The sequence below is a fragment of the Peromyscus leucopus genome, chromosome 20 (assembly GCF_004664715.2).
Source record: "Peromyscus leucopus breed LL Stock chromosome 20, UCI_PerLeu_2.1, whole genome shotgun sequence".
Lineage (NCBI taxonomy): Eukaryota > Metazoa > Chordata > Mammalia > Rodentia > Cricetidae > Peromyscus > Peromyscus leucopus.
The window spans coordinates 34,475,181-34,493,368 of NC_051080.1; the positions used below are offsets into that span (position 1 = coordinate 34,475,181).

Sequence of the window (18,188 nt, forward strand, 5' to 3'; positions counted from 1 at the left end):
GTGGTCTGTGGGTGTGAACAGAGAGGGCTGTGCAGGAGCAAGTAATGAGAAGCCAGGGAAACAGAAGGGCTGGAGTAGGAGGCTCCATGGCCTCCCTCCCCACAGGACAATGTGCTCTGAGCCACAGTCCTTTCTGTCCAGCATCAGCTGCACCAGCTCCCCCTTTGACCATCAGGCAGCTCCCATACGATGATGGAGATGCTGAGGATGGTGCTGAGGATGGGGGTGGTGACTGCACAGTGGGTAGAGCTCTTGACAAGTGGCCAGCCCATGAAGGAGACACGGTGACAGGAAGGACCAGTGAAATTAAAATTATTCTCCATGTGTGGGCCTGGGTCAGTAGTTGACTTGAGGAGAGAAAGGAAGCTGTGTTTGAGTAAGAGGTCAAACAAGTTGTGGGATGGATATATTAGCTAGTTTGGGATCATGAGACTGAGCCTGTGATCCTTGGAAACTCAACTGAAGAAGAGGAGGTAGGGGAGAGATACCTCAAATCCACTGACTCTGCTTACATGGTATCTATAAATTTGGTTAAATAAATATTGCTGACCTCTGGGGGGAAATGTAATAAGAAACAACCAGCAGCACAAGAGATGGTGGCATGCAACCAAACCGGCAACAGCGTCTGCATGACCCAGCTGTAATCTTTATTTTTATCTTTAAAGAGTAAATTTGATTGGGGAAAGCCAAAAATCTCTCAACCCAAAGGACAGGGGTTTCCATCTCAAGGCATCTCCTAAGTAATGTCTACAGATTGTGAGTCATTTTCACAGAAGATACCTTTGTACACGTTTTACACATATTCAGGAGCTTAAATCAACCCCTGTTTTATTTTAACAGAGTAGGAGAGTGGGACAGAACCACTTTCTCTTGGATGCAATTATCTGCAGAAAAACAGACAAAGAGGGCAAACTACCTTTCATTGTCCATGACCACATTCAACCCCGGGTCTCTCTCTAAAAGTTCACTCTCTAGCTAACTGGCCATCAAGTCCACTGGATCAGCCGTTTGCTGTGCCCACTGCAGCAGCACACTAAACCAACGCTCCTGCACAGTAGGCTCACACTGGAGACCAGGGAACCATTTCCCTGCAGGCTCCCTGACTTCCTGCAACAGGAACAGCTGCCATCTTTGGAGCTGGTGCCTATAGCGGTGCACATCAAAGCACACAGGTCAAGCTACAGTGTTGCCAGGGAAACCAAGACCTTCAAGCGTTCTTCCCATTATTGTCTACTCTGGAAGGAAGTCAGGAAACCAACTCTCCTAAGCAGAAAACCACACACCCTCTAGGTCACATGATAGACCCGAGCACTGGTGTGCGATTCCAGCAAAGGAAACTTACAGTGTTGTGGGGTAGACACTCAGACACGGATTTATGCCAATCAGAAGTCTTTATGGGCCAGCCAGTGACTACACTGAGTGTTCAAGATCCCAGTGTAGCACTGAGCCTTTCTCAGGGTGAGCAAAATTTTAAGCACAAAAACCATATCCTGGGTTGACATACTTCAGTTAGAACAGTTAACTAAGAGCAGAACTACAGAAGTAAAAAACAAAAAAAAAAAAAGCGAATTTAATACATTTAGAGACTTTCTGAGAACTAGAGACTTTGATGGAGTAAGTCTTTGTTTCCATTTTGTCAGGGGATGCTGTCTACGTGCTGAGTTTTATGACCTGAATGGTGGTGCTTCCATCATGGAGTCAATTGTGTTAAGCTCTGGAGGCCTTTTACAGTAGACACCTGAAAACACCCAAGTCAAGGTTGAGGGACTGCAGCTCAAATCCCCCTGTTTACACCCATATTCACCACCAGAGTATCAGCTGAGATACTCTGACCTCCAGGGGGGAGGACCGTAGGAAAAGGTGGACAGGAGCAGGAATTAAGATGTCAGAGATTATTCCCTTGAGAAAAGCAGTGATTCCTCAGGCCATGGCTTCTGGTGGATGAGATGAAATGCCTTTGAGTTCCCCCAACTTACATGTCCCCACCTCCTCTGGACCTGTGGTCCAGTTTTGGCTCATCCAGCTGAGGCTGCAGCTCATCTTGCCCTCTCTGTTGCTGCTCTTCTGTTTCCTTCTCCGGCAGCTGGGTCAACTGTGTTTGCTCCTCCACAGAATCCACTCAGCTGGACTGGGAAGTGCTGAAAGATGAGCCTTCTTCCTCAGGAGTACTCTGAGGCTTTTGACTCAGGTTGGGTCTTGTGGGAGACCTCTATCATCACATCTATAATCATTCTGAGAGATCATCTCTGGGGCTCCATTCCCTGTCATCCTGTCTCTCTTACTGGTCTCATGGTGCCCCCTGACTCCCCTGTAGTCATCACCCTACAGTATCCACTACCAAATGCTCCTCTTCCTCTGCCTGTCAAGGAGTCATAGCCTCAGTCATGGTCTCTTCAGCCTCTGGAATCATGTCAATCTCAGGCCCATTGTCATCCATATTCTGGCTAATGCCCATCATAGTACCCTGATGCCAATGCTAGTACCCAAATTCCCATCCTAGTACCCAATGTCCATCCTAGTACCCTGATGCTCATCTTAGTACCCCAGTGCCCATCCCAGTACCTAATGCCCATCCTAGTGCCCAATACCCATCCTAGTGCCCAATGCCCATCCTAGTGCCCCAATGCCCATGCTAATACCCAATGCCCATCCTAGTACCCCAAGGCCCATCCTAGTGCTCAATGCCCATCCTAGTACCCAATGCCCATTCTAGTACCCCAAGGCCCATTCTAGTACACCCAAATGCATATCCTAGTACCCAAAGCCCATTCCAGTACTGGTCTTAATCTTAATCATATCAATACTTGTCTCCAAAATGATCTTTGCCTCTCCTAGGTGGATGGTTATCAAAGCTGTCTGTGCTGGTCCTGGTCCTGTCGTCTGCATCTGTTTTGTCAGAATCTTGGTTTCTACTGGGATTGAAAGAACAGTCATCCTGTCTTTATCCTATGATTGATCAGCAAAACACCTCCAGGCCTTCTGTTTCCTAGAGACTTCTCACTGAGACTGAGGGCACTGAGCAGGGAACCCAGGTCCTCTAAGTCACCACAGCCAAAGCCTTTCAACCTGTCTGGATAGCTAGGTTCATGATGTAAGTGTGCTGCACACATGTTTAGTCCTCTGGAGAATTCCTTAGGAGGTTTTCTGTCCCACCATCATAGGGCAGATTCCTCTTGGAAACAGCCAAGAGTAACAATTTGGAAAGACTGCTCCAGTTGACATTGGGTTCCCAAGCAGGGTATGGAGCGGTGAACAGGGTGGAACGGCCAATCAGAGGAGCCCAATACACATCCTTGTCATTGCTATGCTAGTGTATGGGCACATCTCTGCCAGAGCATCTGTTTCATCAGTCCAGTTGACTGGTTTGGGGTCAAAGGTGCTTCCTTCACCAGCTCCCGTGGCCCCATTCTCAGCCAGAAAGTCTGTTAGGAACCTGGTCTTCCCCCTTTTCTTCTTCTTCTTTTTCTTTTTCTTCTTCTTCTTCTTCTTCTTCTTCTTCTTCTTCTTCTTCTCCTCCTCCTCCTCCTCCTCCTCCTCCTCCTCCTCCTTCTTCTGTGGTGAGGCTACCATATTGTGGGAAGAGGAGAGAATGCAAAGTTTCACTTGTATTTTTTCAGTAGGGAGCCATGGACCACACCAGGGACAAGGGCAGCAGGAAGCCTGGTGGCCCTGCCTCTCAGTCCAGAGGGAGGATAATGATGACATTTATCAGAGATGGAATGTGCCTGCTCTTGTCTCAGCTGACAGCAAGGATGCCAGACATATTTCTAACGTTCACAGCACTGGGGCACAGTTGTAAAGTCCCAGGAGTCACTGAAATTGCGGGAACTCTACAGGGGAAGCAGGTCAGAGTTATTCCTGACCTTCCTCATGGGTGTGACTCAAGATGGCTTCAGTCAAGCCAAGCGGGATCCCTGGACACACTCAGCCTCTGGTGTGTTAGCCAGCTGCTCCCTGGGCTCCCTGACTTCTCTTTATCCTGACCTTTTCTCTCAAGGGGTCAGAGAGCAAGTCCTCTGCTGTGTTCCTGTGTAGACTTCTCACTCTCCAGAGACCCATTTCCTCCAGACTCTACAACCTGCGGTACAGCTAGGTTACCCAGGGACACTCAGTTCTGTCAGGCTGGGCTGAGCTCAGGCCTGCTCCTTCCCATGGATTGACTGAGCTCAGGGATCTGTGTGCAGATGTGCGTGCGGCTCAGCTGTAGAGGGGCCAAGAAAAACAGCTGGACAGCATCATTCTTACACAAGATGACTTCTTGTTTGCTTCTTTTTTTTTTTTTTTAGATTTATTTATTTATTATGTATACAGTATTCTGCCTGCATGTGTCCCTGCAGGCCAGAAGAGGGCACCAGATCTCATTACAAGTGGTTGTGAGCCACCATGTGGTTGCTGGGAATTGAACTCAGGACCTCTGGAAGAACAGTCGGTGCTCTTAACCACTGAGCCATCTCTCCAGCCCCTTCTTGTTTGCTTCTTAAGCCCTAGGAGAGCATAAGGACGGTCTTTCTCATGGTGTCCCTGCCAATTTGCACACAGGACCAGAATGGCCCTTCAGACTGTCGTTCTGATTAACTGATGGCTTGATTTTCTCATGGGTTTCATTACCCTTATAAGAAAGATTTCATGCTGCCCAGAGATGCCTGTTGTATCCAGCCATGTTGGCATGTACAGCCATACACAGAGGGACTGACTCTGGGTGAGGGAGTGAGGAGGAGTGGTGGAGAAGAGGGCAAAGACGTTGGCATGTTCTCCATTTCATCTTTAACACGGGAGATGAAGTCCAGCTGGACTTTCTGAGGAGTCTTCTGAGAACATCCTTAGATGGCCCTTTCCAGGGAAAAGAGAGATGCCCAACATGGAACTGCCTCGGGGAGGGATAAATCTCCCATTCTGATAATCAGATGAGATGCTCCTGTCAAGTTGTCTTCTAAACATTTGTGTTCACACCTGTAGATGGATTTTCCAGCCTTGGACAGTATGAAGGAAAAATCAGGTACTGGGCAGTATCCATTAGAGGCTGATACCCAGTCAAGCTCCCTATAGCAAGTGACCATGGCTGTGGCAAAGTGGAGCTGTGCACCACCGTGAACAGCAGTGAGTCGTCACACATTTATATTACTCCCCTTCAAAGCTCAGGGGACATTATGGAGCGTGGAGGGAACAAAGAACGTAAGAGCTGGGGGAAGGGGCTGAGTGCTGTGGAGCTATCATTTCTGAATGAAGCTTTCTGTCGGTCCACCCAAAACCTGTGCAGTGACCTCCAGATGCACCGCTTTTGTGAGCTGTCACCCATGCTGGTGTGACTGTCCTGCGAGGCAGCTGTCTTTGTGTTCCCCGCTCTCCTTTAAGCAGCCCCTTAAATGTACTCCTGTGAGTAACCGGAATAAACCTAGTTACTAAGCTGGGCTCAGGTAGGACCATTCCTTTGGTCTGTCACCAGTTCCTTCCCTGAACTGGTGTAAAGAGACAGTTTTCATATCTCCCCAGAAAACTCAGGTACCAATTTGGAGTTCTCAGAACGTGGATAGCTAGGATCGGGTGAAGCAATTCCTGGGTCATCATGCTGGGGATGAATGATTGACACACACATTTCAGGCAATGTTACCGCCCCATTAGACAAGGCAAAGGGCTTCAGAAACATGTGCGTGGTTGACATCATTAGCAGTTGCTCATGGGGGACCCAGCCAGACCACCCACACTATGTCCACTGTCCTCAAGGCCAGCTGGGAATTGGGCAATGATTTTACGGTATTTAAAGTGTCATGACTCATCTTAGGCTTCAGGGGAAATGCAGGGATGAAAATCACATTCTCAGAACCCTTGACAGTTGAGGATTTCTCTCCCGTTGGAGAGTTAGACTGGTTTAGAACAAAAAAGGAAACAGGAGTCACACCTGGATATAACCTCAGCAGTAACGCTCTTAATTGTAATTTTCACATTTGCAATCAAGGAAGTAGATGTTTACATACCAGGTCTGTCTCTGAAGCATCTATAAATTTCTTTTTCTATTTTTTTTAACTTATTCTTTGTGTCTTTCCCCTCATGCATCTCAATCCCGTTCATCTTCCCATCCCTTCGTATCCACACTCTGCCTTTGCAACCTCCCCCCAAAATGAACTAAAATAAAATTTAAGAGAAGAAAGATAGATAGATAGATAGATAGACAGACAGACAGACAGACAGACAGACAGACAGACAGACAGATAGATAGATAGATAGATAGATAGATAGACCGATAGATAGCTCTCTTTATGGAAGCTGTAGTGTGGCACAGATTCACACATTTTACCCTTTTATCCATATATCTTTACTTGCGAGTGTTCATTGTAAAGAGTCATTGGTCTGGTTTGATGCCTCTGGTTTCTGCTACACTATTGATGCTGGGCCCCCACTGGGACTCCTCTTGAATATCCTGTTGTTGCCCTGTGTCATGGAGATCTTGAAGCTTTGGGTCTGCAGGAACAACACCTTCAAGTGCTCAAGCAAATCATAGATGGAGTGAATGTTGGAGTGGGTGAACTCAAGCCACAGTTCTGGGCCTGGGTAGTTGAAAGATTGGTCAGCCTGCCAGCTCTCCCCCATCCTTAGGACCAGGGTGAGCTCTCCAGGGTTGCCCCGGCTAACTCACCCTATGCAGCAAGAAGCAAGGGACAGGGACAGTTCTCCTGCTTACATGCCCTCAGATCAGCTCTCTCACACCTATACCACCAGCGCCAGCCCTACTGTGTTCCCTAGACCCCTGACACACCCCATATGAGTAGGCAGTAACAGCTATCCCAATCTCATGCCCTCAGGACTGGCTCACTCATTCCCCTGTCTACAGGGTCAACTCTACTGTGCTGCCCAGCCAAAGTGCAGGGACCATTCTCAAAAGTGCTGCAGCTGGTGAGGGGTTGGGCAGCTCCCCCACCTGCTGCAGGTAGCATGAGGGGAGGACGGCAACTTTCCCTCATGCATGCTATCACATGGCAGAGGAGAGGCTCACAGGGTCAGCTCTATCATGCTCCCCGGGTGAGATGTAGGACCCTTTCTCCTGAGTACTTACTTCAGCCAGTAGGAGGCAGGACAAGTTTTTCCTAGGGGTGCAGACAGTAAGGGGCAGGGCCAACTCTGTACAGCCCTATCCTCTGGCCATGGCCCTGGATGGCAATCAAGCTACTCACCTCAGCATACTCCTTACCTCTTCAGATAAGTTTCTGTCCATAGGAAATGAAACATTCTCTCTCTGTCTCTCTTTCTCTGTGTCTCTCTCTTTCTGTCTGTCTCTCACACATAAAGATCTCTCTCTCTCTCTCTCTCTCTCTCTCTCTCTCTCTCTCTCTCTCTCTCTCTCTCTACCATACCACTCCATTCATTGTTTCTCATAATAATGCCCGATACCCAGCACTGCAAGGCACTGAACAGGACTGTGTTTTCTCTTCAGAGCCTGGGGCAGACTGCCCCAGCATGTGTATGGGCGTCCTTGTCCTGCTCAGTCTCTCATGGTGCTGGGCAGGACCATGCTTTCTCCTCCTATGAATTTTCTAAAGTCAAACATTGCCAATGTTTCTTTCAAAAATCTGTTTATTATTCATATTTTATGTGTGTGAGTGTTTTGCCTGCATATCTGTGCATGCACTGAATGCATGCCTTGCATCTAAGGAGGCCAGAAGAGGGTGCTGGATCCTCTGGAACTGGAGTTAAGGATGGTTGTAAGCTGTTGTGTGGGTTCTAGGAATTGAACCCTGGTTATTGACAAGAGCAGCAATGGTGAGTGACAGCCTTGTTGATCTCTTAACCTCTGAGCCATCTCTCCAGACTCTTTTAGCTACATTTTTAACAGAGAAGTTTAGATTTTGAAAAATGTAAGACTTGCTAAACTATATTCATAATAGCTTTATTCCTAATAACCAGAAACTGGAAACAACCTAAATGTCCCTCAACCCAAGAATGAATAAGGCAAATGTGGTGTATTTTCACAATGAAATATAACTCAGATGTTAGAAAATATGACATCATGAAATTTACAGGCAAATGATGGAACTCGAGAAAAAATCATCCTAAGCAAGACAACCTAGACCCAGAAAGACAAACATGATATGTACTCACTTATAAGTGGATATTAGCTGTTAAATAAAGGATAATCCCACGACAATCCATAGGCCCAGAGAGGCTAAGTACCAAGGAGGGCTCTGGGAGTGAAGCATAGATCTCCCTGGGAAGGGAAAATGGAATAGATTTGTGGGTGGATTTGGGGACAAGTGGGAATGGAAAAGGAGTGGGGAACATGTGGGGAGAGAGGGGTGAAGGGAGAGAGTACTAGAAGAAGTGGCTGGAATAAGTGGGCATTTAAGTGGCAGAGTGGAAACCAGTGGAAACTTCCTGGAACCTATGAGGGTAAACTTAGGAGGGACTCCTAGTAATGGAGAACATGCAGCCTGAACTTGCCATCTTCTGTAACCAGTCAAGGCTCCCAGTGGAGGGACTGGGACACCAATCCAGCCACAAACCTTTGACCCACAGCCTGTCCTGCTGGCAAAATGCAGTGAGGCAATGGCAGCTCAGAGTTGGTGGGTGTGGCCAACCAATGACTGGTCTAACTTGAGGCCCAAGCCACAAGAGGGAGCCCATGCCCAACACTGCCTGGATGGGCAGGAACTGGAGGCTACAAGGCTTAGGGTAGAACCAAACAGGACTGACACGCACACACACACACACATACACACACACACACACACACACACACACACACACACACACACACACACAAAGTCAGTGAGCTGATTCCTAAGGACAGTCTGCTATACTCACAGGACCAGTGTCTACCCCCATTGTCATCAGAGAGACTTTCCCAGCAGCTGATGCGAACAGATGCAGAGACCCACACCCAAACATTAGGCAGAGCTCATGAGACCCTGCAGAAGAGGGAGAGGAAGAATTGTAGGAGCCAGAGGGGTCAAGGACACAGGAGAACACAGCCCACAGAATCAACTAACCAGGGCTCAAAGGGCTCCCAGAGTCTGAAGCGGCAATAACAGAGCCTGCATGGGTCACTAAGGTCCTCAGCGGACATGCTATGGTTGTTTAGATTGGTGTTTTTGTGGAGTCCTAACAGTGGGAGAGGGGGTGTCTTTGATTATTTTGCCTGCTTGTGGGACCCTTTCCTCCTACTTGGTTGCTTCCAGCCTTGAAATGAGAGTTTGTGCCTAGTCTTACTGCATCTTGTTATGCCTTGTTTGGTTGATATTACTGGGAGGCCTGCTCTTTCCTGAAGGGAAATGGAGGAGCAGTAGATCTGAGGGAGAGGGAAAGTATGGGGGCGGGGACTGGGAGAAGGGGAGGGAGGAGAGGCTGTGTATGAGAGAAGAATAAAGTTTTAAAGAAAAAAAATAGATTTTTGAAGCTGTGTTAAAATACACATTTCCCCACCACTGTAAGCACTGTGGTGTGTGTGTGTGTGTGTGTGTGTGTGTGTGTGTGTGTGTGTGTGTGTGTGTGTAGCATTCCAACTACGTGAGCAACATCTCCACCATCCAGATCACCTGATCTGTGGACTGACACTGAACGCTTATATAATAACTTCTCTCCATAACCTCTGCAAACACCACTGCCTCCTCCCCTGCAGGATCTGACTTCCCCATAGGACTCTCGAAGGAGATATGGAGCATCTGTCCTTCCATGTCCTGCTTATTTGATTTATGCTGATGTCCCCAGGCTTCATCGTGTTATGTGGGGGTCAGAATTTGCTGCCCATTTAATGCTGAGATTTTTTTCCATTCAACACACTGCCATATTCTCAGGTCTGTTCATCTCACGATGGACATCCAGGATGTGTCTTTGACTGTCATCAATCAAATTGGTGTGGTTATATGAGAACAGGCATCTGTCCATGTCTCTGTTTTCCTTGTTGCTTCTGTACATTGACTCAGAAGTGGACTGGCTTGATGATGTGATTCTGTATATCTGAGGTGATCCACCACATGGTTGCAGAAGCCAGCTGTAGTGGATTTCAAGACTTTGCTATGACCTAACAGTGACACCTGCCATCTCTCTATGTCTTCTAACTCAGGGTACAGGGGGGTAAACTGGATGGTACCTTTAAAACTTGCTGCCGAGCTGCCTGGTGATGTGACTTTCATAACCAGTCCCCTCTCCCACTCAGGAATCTACTGAACATGAGGCCACTTCCTCTCTCTGGCTGAACTTTGTAGGCAACTTCCGCAATAATCAACAGAAAGTCTTAGGTGTGCTTTCCAGATTTTCTGGGTCAATTCTGGGTCATCACAGTCTGGTTTAATCCAAAAGCTACTGTGTTCACTCAGCAAATGTGCCTGGTGCTCCTGATGATCCCACATGCAGCAAACTGAGGGCAAAGTTATCTGTACTTTGACACAAAATATTACGGGTTAGATTATGTTCTCCTTATGTGCAGTTCTACAATTGGACATAGGCCAAATGTCTATGCTATACTTTTACTTGGCTCTAAAACTTGGAACCTTCTTGAAACTGACACTTGTTATCAGATGTTTGTGGAGTACAAGTGGAAAGACTATGATGGCCTGAGAGCAGTAGCTGTCCATCACTCCCAAAAAGGAACCGATGACCATCAACACAGAATGCTTACTCTCGTCTCTGTGCATTGCATCATGGGAGATTTGACTATCATGGTCAGGGAGATGACTTCAGAAGCCACCAAGTCATACACTCATTAGGAAGATCCCAGACCCTAGAAAAGGAGACCAGCAGAGAGGTGAATGCTGTTCTGGGGTCTTATGTCTTCTCTAGTGTTTGGACTGTGATAAGGTGACCATGGTGGCCAGACATCTTGGCTGCTGACCCCTCCACTAGAGGATGCTTGTGTCCACACAATTACCCAGAGAGCTCATTCAGCTAATGTTTCCCATTGCATCAAGGTCACATTCCATTGGTATAAATTACCACTAGATCATCCTCAAATCTTAAGTGACAGCCATCCTGTGTGACATTTAGCAGATCTTCAGGATGTTCAGGTGGGACAGATCCAAGGTTAGAGACCCCTACTCCACTTCCCCAGCATGTGAGTCTGCAGCTCCATCCTGCTACTCAACCCAGAGACTGTTCAAGACTGTTGAACACTCCAGTCTATTCTGCACTCTGCAGAGGGTCCACGTCACTGCTAGCCTACAGCTCATGTGGACCCTTTCATGGTCCTACATTTCACTGATCTTCTCTGATTGTCTAGCTAAAATTATGGAAATAAAAGGGGAAAGAGAACTTAGTGCCAGAGAACTTGTCAAAAGAAACATGGTCAACAATCACTGTAAACCAGAAAACATGGCCACAAGTATTCCTAGGGGAGAGCCAAATAGCCTCTAGGAGAGCCAAGATGTTCTCTTTGTTTTGATGTCTTTTCCGTGATGTGAGAGGCCGTCTTTTTCTACAGATCATACTGTGGACATGCACAGTAGTAAAAGCATAGTGACTGTCCATGTATATGTGATGAACTTTCCTTTTTCCCATCTGAACCTGAATCAGGTCAATCACCTTTGCTCCCTGGGCGGAGATACCTGACTTGGGCTAAAAACATTACAGTTAAAGTAACTGCTCCAGCCCCATGTACCTGGTTCATCTTTCATCTTATGACTGTCATGGATGAGGACCTGTGTGTTGAAATCAGGCAAAAGGGAAGCACGATTGAAGGCAGTGGGCTTCTCAAACTGGACTGGAAGGTGGTCCAGGGTTAGGCCTGGTACTGGGTCAAATGAGCATTAGACAGCCAGCATTTTTGTGTTCCTCGGAGATGAGCCTCAACAGTGTGGGATGCTGTGAGAGTAAGATCCTGACCCAGAGTTAACTTGTTTTGTTTTGTTTTTCATTAGATTAATGGTAGCCACCACAGCTCTTAGACAGGTGGGCCATCCTGTGGCTACAGAGTCCAATTGTTTGGAAGGGTTTGTCACAGGGCATTTACATGGCCCCAAAGTTTGAGTTAGAAAGCCTTTTGTATGTCTTTTGTTTTGTGGACAAACAGATGGAGAGGTTTGGAGACATCTGGAAGTGCTAGGGTTGGAGCTGGAGTCAGAGCTGCTTTTAGAGCTTCAAATGCCTCTTGGTCAGTGTCTGTCCAGGTTAGGGGGTCAGTGACCTCCCCATCTTGGGCTGAGGCCTTGCTGTTTCCACAGACTCTGGTACCCAGAGGCAGCAATACCTGTCCACACCTAGGGACTCTCGAACCTGCTTCTGTCTTTGGAGCTGGGATCTGAAGGACGGCAGCAATCCTGCTCTGAGACAGGCTCTTTTGCCTCCCTTCAGCACGTAGCCAAGATAGGTAGCCTCTAATGTACAAAGTCAGGGGATTTCTTAGCAGACATTCTGTGGCCCAAGGTCTTTAACTCTTGCAGCAGTCCTTCAGTGGCCCTTTTATAATTTATTTTAGCTTTAGAGGCCAGGAGGAGGTTTGGTAAGAGTATATATTGTAAGAGTGTGGTACCAGGAAACCTCTGATGGAAGAGCAGGAGATCAGCACTTAATATCTCATCAAACAGGATTGGAGAATTTTCAAAACCTTGGGACAACCTGATCCAGGTAAGTTGCTCACTGTTACCTCTTTCTGGGTCTGTCCATGTAAAAGCAAACATGGGTTGACTCACCTCTGCCCATGGGAAGCTGAAGAATTCATCCTCTAGGTTCAGGACTCTATACACCTGTTTCTCTGGAAGAATCAGACTCATGAGAACCAGAGGTTCCAGGTTTCTTCACAGGCAGGAGAGGTGTATTTCAGGGTGACTGGCAGGGCACCAGGATGTCTGTCTCTCTAAACCTGACAATGTGGACCACAGCTTCCCTTTTTGTTTCCAGGGTATTGTTTAATCAGCATGAAAGTAGATGAACTGATTAGTTGAACAATTATAAGAAGTTGCTGTTTGACCAGTCCTGGGGGTAGCTTTCTACCCACATAACCCAGAATTGTAAATCCAAGAGATAGTCCAAGCATATCCTTGGGCTAGGAGATATTCTTCTGGCAGAGGGCAAGACACTAACATTTTGCTGGGTATGTGCAAGTCTAACTGTGTCTCATCATCAGAGAAGGTGACTGTGGCTTTCAGTTTATGCAAAAGGTCTCATCTCTCGGTCTGTTCTCTGTTGCTAAACATCTTTGAGCTACCTCCAGCAACTGGGACCTATTTATACCTTATGTTTTTCTGATTTTTATAATTATTTTCTAATATTGATGGCCAACTGGCTGACAAAGGAAATCTTTTCAGTAGCTGTTGTTAATCATTCTTAAAAAAAAAAAAAAGGACCCAGCAACCATTTTTTAAAAGTCCCCTTGGTCAGGGTGGGACAGAAGGGAAAATCCATTCTATCCAGGAGGAACTAATTCCCACCCTCACAAGGTTCAGGGGATTTTCTATTTTATTTCAGAGTACTGAAGGTTTTATGTTTTTCAATTACACAGATTATTTGTTGGAAAGGACACATAAATCATGAAAGAGGAAGGTGTGGAACTTCCTTTTTCAATCAGGTCAACTTTTCCCATTCTCAGGGGCTGCTTAGAGGAAGGGGGCTGGTAGAGGGAGTGTGTGGTTTGAGAAACTATTTCTCCCCCTTGTGTGCACTATGCTTAGATGTCAGGGCCCTCCTACACAAGATCCCGGCCCCTTCCCTTCTCTCCATGGGGCCTGGGACTCACTCCAACCATGAGTGGATTCAAGCAACAAAACCAACCAGTGCTCTGGGTGTGGGACAGGCAGAGGTTGTTGGGTTTCTCTGGGTGAACTAGCAGAACCAACGGATTCAGGTCCCTAACAGGAGGGCACAGGTCGTAAGCAGGGAGAGGTGAGTGTCTCACACCAGAGAAAGCCATTGGTCAGGTCAATACAGGGAAATAGAACTGACAGAAACAAATAGAGAGACACACAGTAGAGACAACCAGGGGTGGCTGCCACACGTTCATACACCTGAGCAGCCCAGGGGGGTCTGGTGATGTCTCACAGATCCTTGACACCAGTCAGTGCCCATGTCCGGCCTCTCCTTTTGTCCTAAACAGAAGGACTTACCTTAACCAGACTTACCTCCAGGGTGATATTCTTTTTTTTTTTAAATTACACTCATGATATTAATCACATTTGTGGTATTCATAGATTACATTCGTAGTATTCATTCAATTATATATATATGTTTAATTTTAAATATATATATATTTAATTTTAAATGTCGAATGTCATTTCTTGAAAGGGGTAGGAGGTCTTAAATACAGGCTTACAGCACAATGGGAGGACCCCGGAGGGAAGAAGTTCAATACTGATGTTTTACAATCTTGCATCTAAGCTGTTAACGCACATTATTCAGGATACACAGACAAGGAACTTCCCTTAAGCATTCAGGAGGGTGGAACCTGACAGGGAATTAGCATTGGGAGGATATCAAGGTCAAGGTCCGCAAGCAAGGCAACAGTTAGCCAAAATGGGGGGCCAGGACCCTTCAGGTCCCCCTTTTATTAAAAAAATGAGCTTCTGATTTGGGTTGCATGGGACGTCAGCAGGTCACCTTACCCGTCATGGAGACGCCTGCCCAGGCCACACAGGTGCTCTGTCTTAGGTTGGTGAGTGCCCCCCCAGGCATTACCTGTCTCTGAATACTCATTATCATACCGGCTCAATCGTGTGTGAGCTGCATGGTTAATTGCTGACAAAGATCTCAAAGTGGCACTGGGCTTGCAATCTGTGTGTTCGATACAGAAAAGACCAACAGAGGTCCTATCTCACCCATAGCCAGTAGGCTAAAGGCAACTGAGCCATTCCCTTCCTTATCGAACCATACTGTACATTGGAGTCCATGTAAGATAGTATCCCAAAAGCAACTGGAACTTGAGTTTATAAATTTATAATTTTCAAAGCCAACCGAGATGTATATCACTACTGAATTAAATTTATCATGCCCAATAGAATGAAAGATTAACTAACTGTGGTAGCTACTTTTGTTGCCAGGGTCTCTACTGTGCTAGCTGTAGTAAGCAATTATGAAATGGTAATCCAGGGTGACATATTCTAATGTGTTTCCTTTTCTGGTAGAGGTGTCAGACCCTCCAAGGCATTAGGCAGGGATTTATCAAAGGGAATCCTGGGGATCTGGATTATCTCAGGTTTCTGATCCCCTCCAAGCCCTTCGACCATGCACTCTTTCCCACTCTGAGACCCCCAGTGTCTCTAGGGATTTCCAGAAATGTTGTGGCATGTCCACCAGAGAAGACTATTCAGACATGGGTTTAAGCCAATAGAAAGTCTTTGTTAGTCTGCTAACAAGTGCACCAGTATTCAGAATCCAAGTGTAGCCCTAAGCCTTTCTCAGGGTGAGCTTGAAGCACAAAACCCATATCCTGGGTGGACATTCTTCAGGTAACAAAAACAGTTACCCCAGAGCAGATCTCCAGATGCTAAAAATCAAGGTTAGCACATTCATAGACTTCTGGGAGAACCATGGACTTTGATGGATTAGGACTTTGTATTCATTTTGTCAGGTGATACTGTCTATGTGCTGTTTTAAGGCCTGAATGCTACTTCCATCATGGAGTCAGTTGTGCTAAGGTCTGGAGGCATGCTAAGGTTTGGGGGTCTGTTACACTGAAAGGATATGATTGATCATGATTCCAAGCAGGAGCTCCTGGAAGGAGAACCCAGGAGAGCAGATGTCCAGATGCTGTGCATCTCATCCTCAGCAGCACCACAGTCGGCATCAACAGGACCCAGGAGGTGGGGACGGTGCTGAGGCTGCAGGTGGGGAAGGGGGCCATGAACAGAACCCAGGAGGGAGTGTGGAAGGTCCCCTAGTCTGCCTTTTCCCTCCAGATCACAGAGACCCCCCTCTGAAATGGGCTCCACCAAGAAGAACCTAGAATGATGGGCATAAGGTCACTCCTCTGAGTGGGTCAGCTGGGAGCATGGGATGAGGGAAGCATCCAGCAACCAACAAGTTTCCCATGTAGTATGAGTGGAAAGTTCCTTGGAAGTGGGACTTTCTCTCTCTTTCTCTTTCTCTTTTCCTTTCTCTTTCTGGTTTGGGTATATCAGCAGGACACTGTGTTCCGTTATCACCTGCATGCACAGCTGGCCACGGTGTGCACACAGCTAAGGACTGTCCATTTCCATCCAAACTCTGCCTGTTGAAGACTCCTGGTAAGTTGGGGAATCTCTCAGCTCTCACACCTGCATACCCCCAGCAGCCACTGTGAAAGAGGATTATGGACCCATTTTGTTGCTAAGTTCAGCAAGGTTGGGCATCTGCCTCAGGTCACAGACACAGTAGCAATGAAGCTGACCTTGCAGGCAGGTTGGGGTCGAGCCGCTCCCCCTTTCCATCTGCCCTAAGCACAAGACAGGATGGGGGACTCCTCCGAGGAGACCATAGAACCTATGGGGCTCAGTGTGTGCACAGGATGCCGGAGACTTGACCAGGAGACCTCAGAGAGATGTCCGCTGTCAGTGTCCCTCCATTGGGAACTGGAGAAAACAATGAGATGGGCACAGGGGACCAAGCCTCTCTGTTCTTGGGGCTGGACACACAAAGCTGGCTCTGGAGTGCTCTGACTTTAACAGAAAGGGGACAAGGGCTTTTTTTTTTTTTTTTGAAACATGAGGACCCCAGGGGTTTTTTTGCCAACTTGTCTCTGAACCCTTACTCTGGGTCAGACCCTGTGAGGAAACTGAGGCTTCAGAAGAGAGTGACTTGACCAGGATTCTGGGACAGGGGCTGAACAGGTGGCTGGCAGCCATCTTCCTTCTGGGATTCACCTGCGCTCTACTCAACTGTTAGGGGGTGAGTGGAAAGGGCAGGGGCTCTGGTGTATCCAAGTGGAGGTTGGCACACACACACACACACACACACACACACACACACGCACGCACGCACGCACGCACGCACACGCACAAGCTGCATTATGCAGTCAGACCTAGCTCCAGGAAGCCGAGTGTCTCCCCTGTCCCCACCCCTGCAGCATATGTTCTGGATGTCAGAGTGCTCTCTGGTGTCACTGGACTCGGGATTGCATGACCACTGCAGAATGACTGGAAAGTCGATCCCTTCCCTCCTTCTGCATTAAAACTCAGCTGCTTCCAGGTGCTTTTGCGACCCTGCACATGGTTTGCTTGAATGTTGGCTCTGATTGCTGGATACCTGGGCTTAGAGGTGGTAGAGCCTGGGATTTGTTCAGAGTGTTTGATGTCTGGGGACATCTCCATCGTTCGTGATTATAGGGGGGTCAGTTGGTGGTTATGTTTGACAATCATTTGGGCAGAGGAAAAGGAAGAGTGTGAGAAGAGAGATGAGATTTGTGGGGAAGAGGTGATCTTGAGGAAGCAGGAACCAGAGGGTTAGGAGAGTTACCTGGGTCGACGGAAAGTTGGGTATGTTGTTGTCTGGGTTATGTGATAGAGTAGTCTGGAAGGAAGTGGGATGTGTCATAGGGAAGCTTGACCAGCTGTTAGGTTGGTGTGATTATTGTCTTTAGATAATGGATGGGACAGTCTGATGTGGCCATCTGAAAGGAAAGAGCAGCCATCTGTGGGGGAAAAATGTGTAGACAGAAAAGAAGCTAGAGGACTCTCTTGTGTGTGAGAGGATGGGGTAGGAGATTTGGGGATTTATAGAGTGGGGGTGTACAAATGAGGCTGAGGAAAGGAGGAGGAGAGATGCAGGGGTGTCCTGGGAGCTGTTGTAAGGGTAAAGGGTAAATCATGTCAGTTTTGGAGAGGACATCCCTTCCTAGTAAGAAATAGGACAGGAGGAATGAGGAGAAGGGAGTGGAAAAGGAAAAACCTTGAAAGGAGTAGGTTAAGGAGGAGTCAAGGTTTGTGTATTAGAGCAGGGTCTGTGTGAGGCACCACAGGACCTGATGGAATTTCAGACTTGTCTTGAAGTATGTCCTGGATTTATGTGCCTTAAATTACTTCCTTAGACCTGCAGCAACTCTAAATTTTTCTTAATGTGAAGCCTGCCAGCAAGGAAACTGTACATAGGAAATGGACTGACCAGGCAGCTGGGTGTGTGTTCACTTTGAAGCTGCAGTTAGCTATCAATGTCCTCAGAGATCTGAGAAGGATAACTTTGAGTGGGAAGTATAGTTTAGATGAGTTTTGTATCAATTAAAATGACAGAGATGTACTTAGACATTGTTGGAGGCTTATGTGGGTCATGGTGTGGAGAAGCATCGGTCTTTGGCTGTCAGACAA

General features: G+C 47.2%; 1 pseudogene; it reads right to left on the reverse strand.

The window, feature by feature from the left end:
• Positions 1–2,655: 2,655 nt before the first annotated feature.
• LOC114694382 lies at positions 2,656–17,198 on the reverse strand (annotated as a pseudogene).
• Positions 17,199–18,188: the final 990 nt, after the last annotated feature.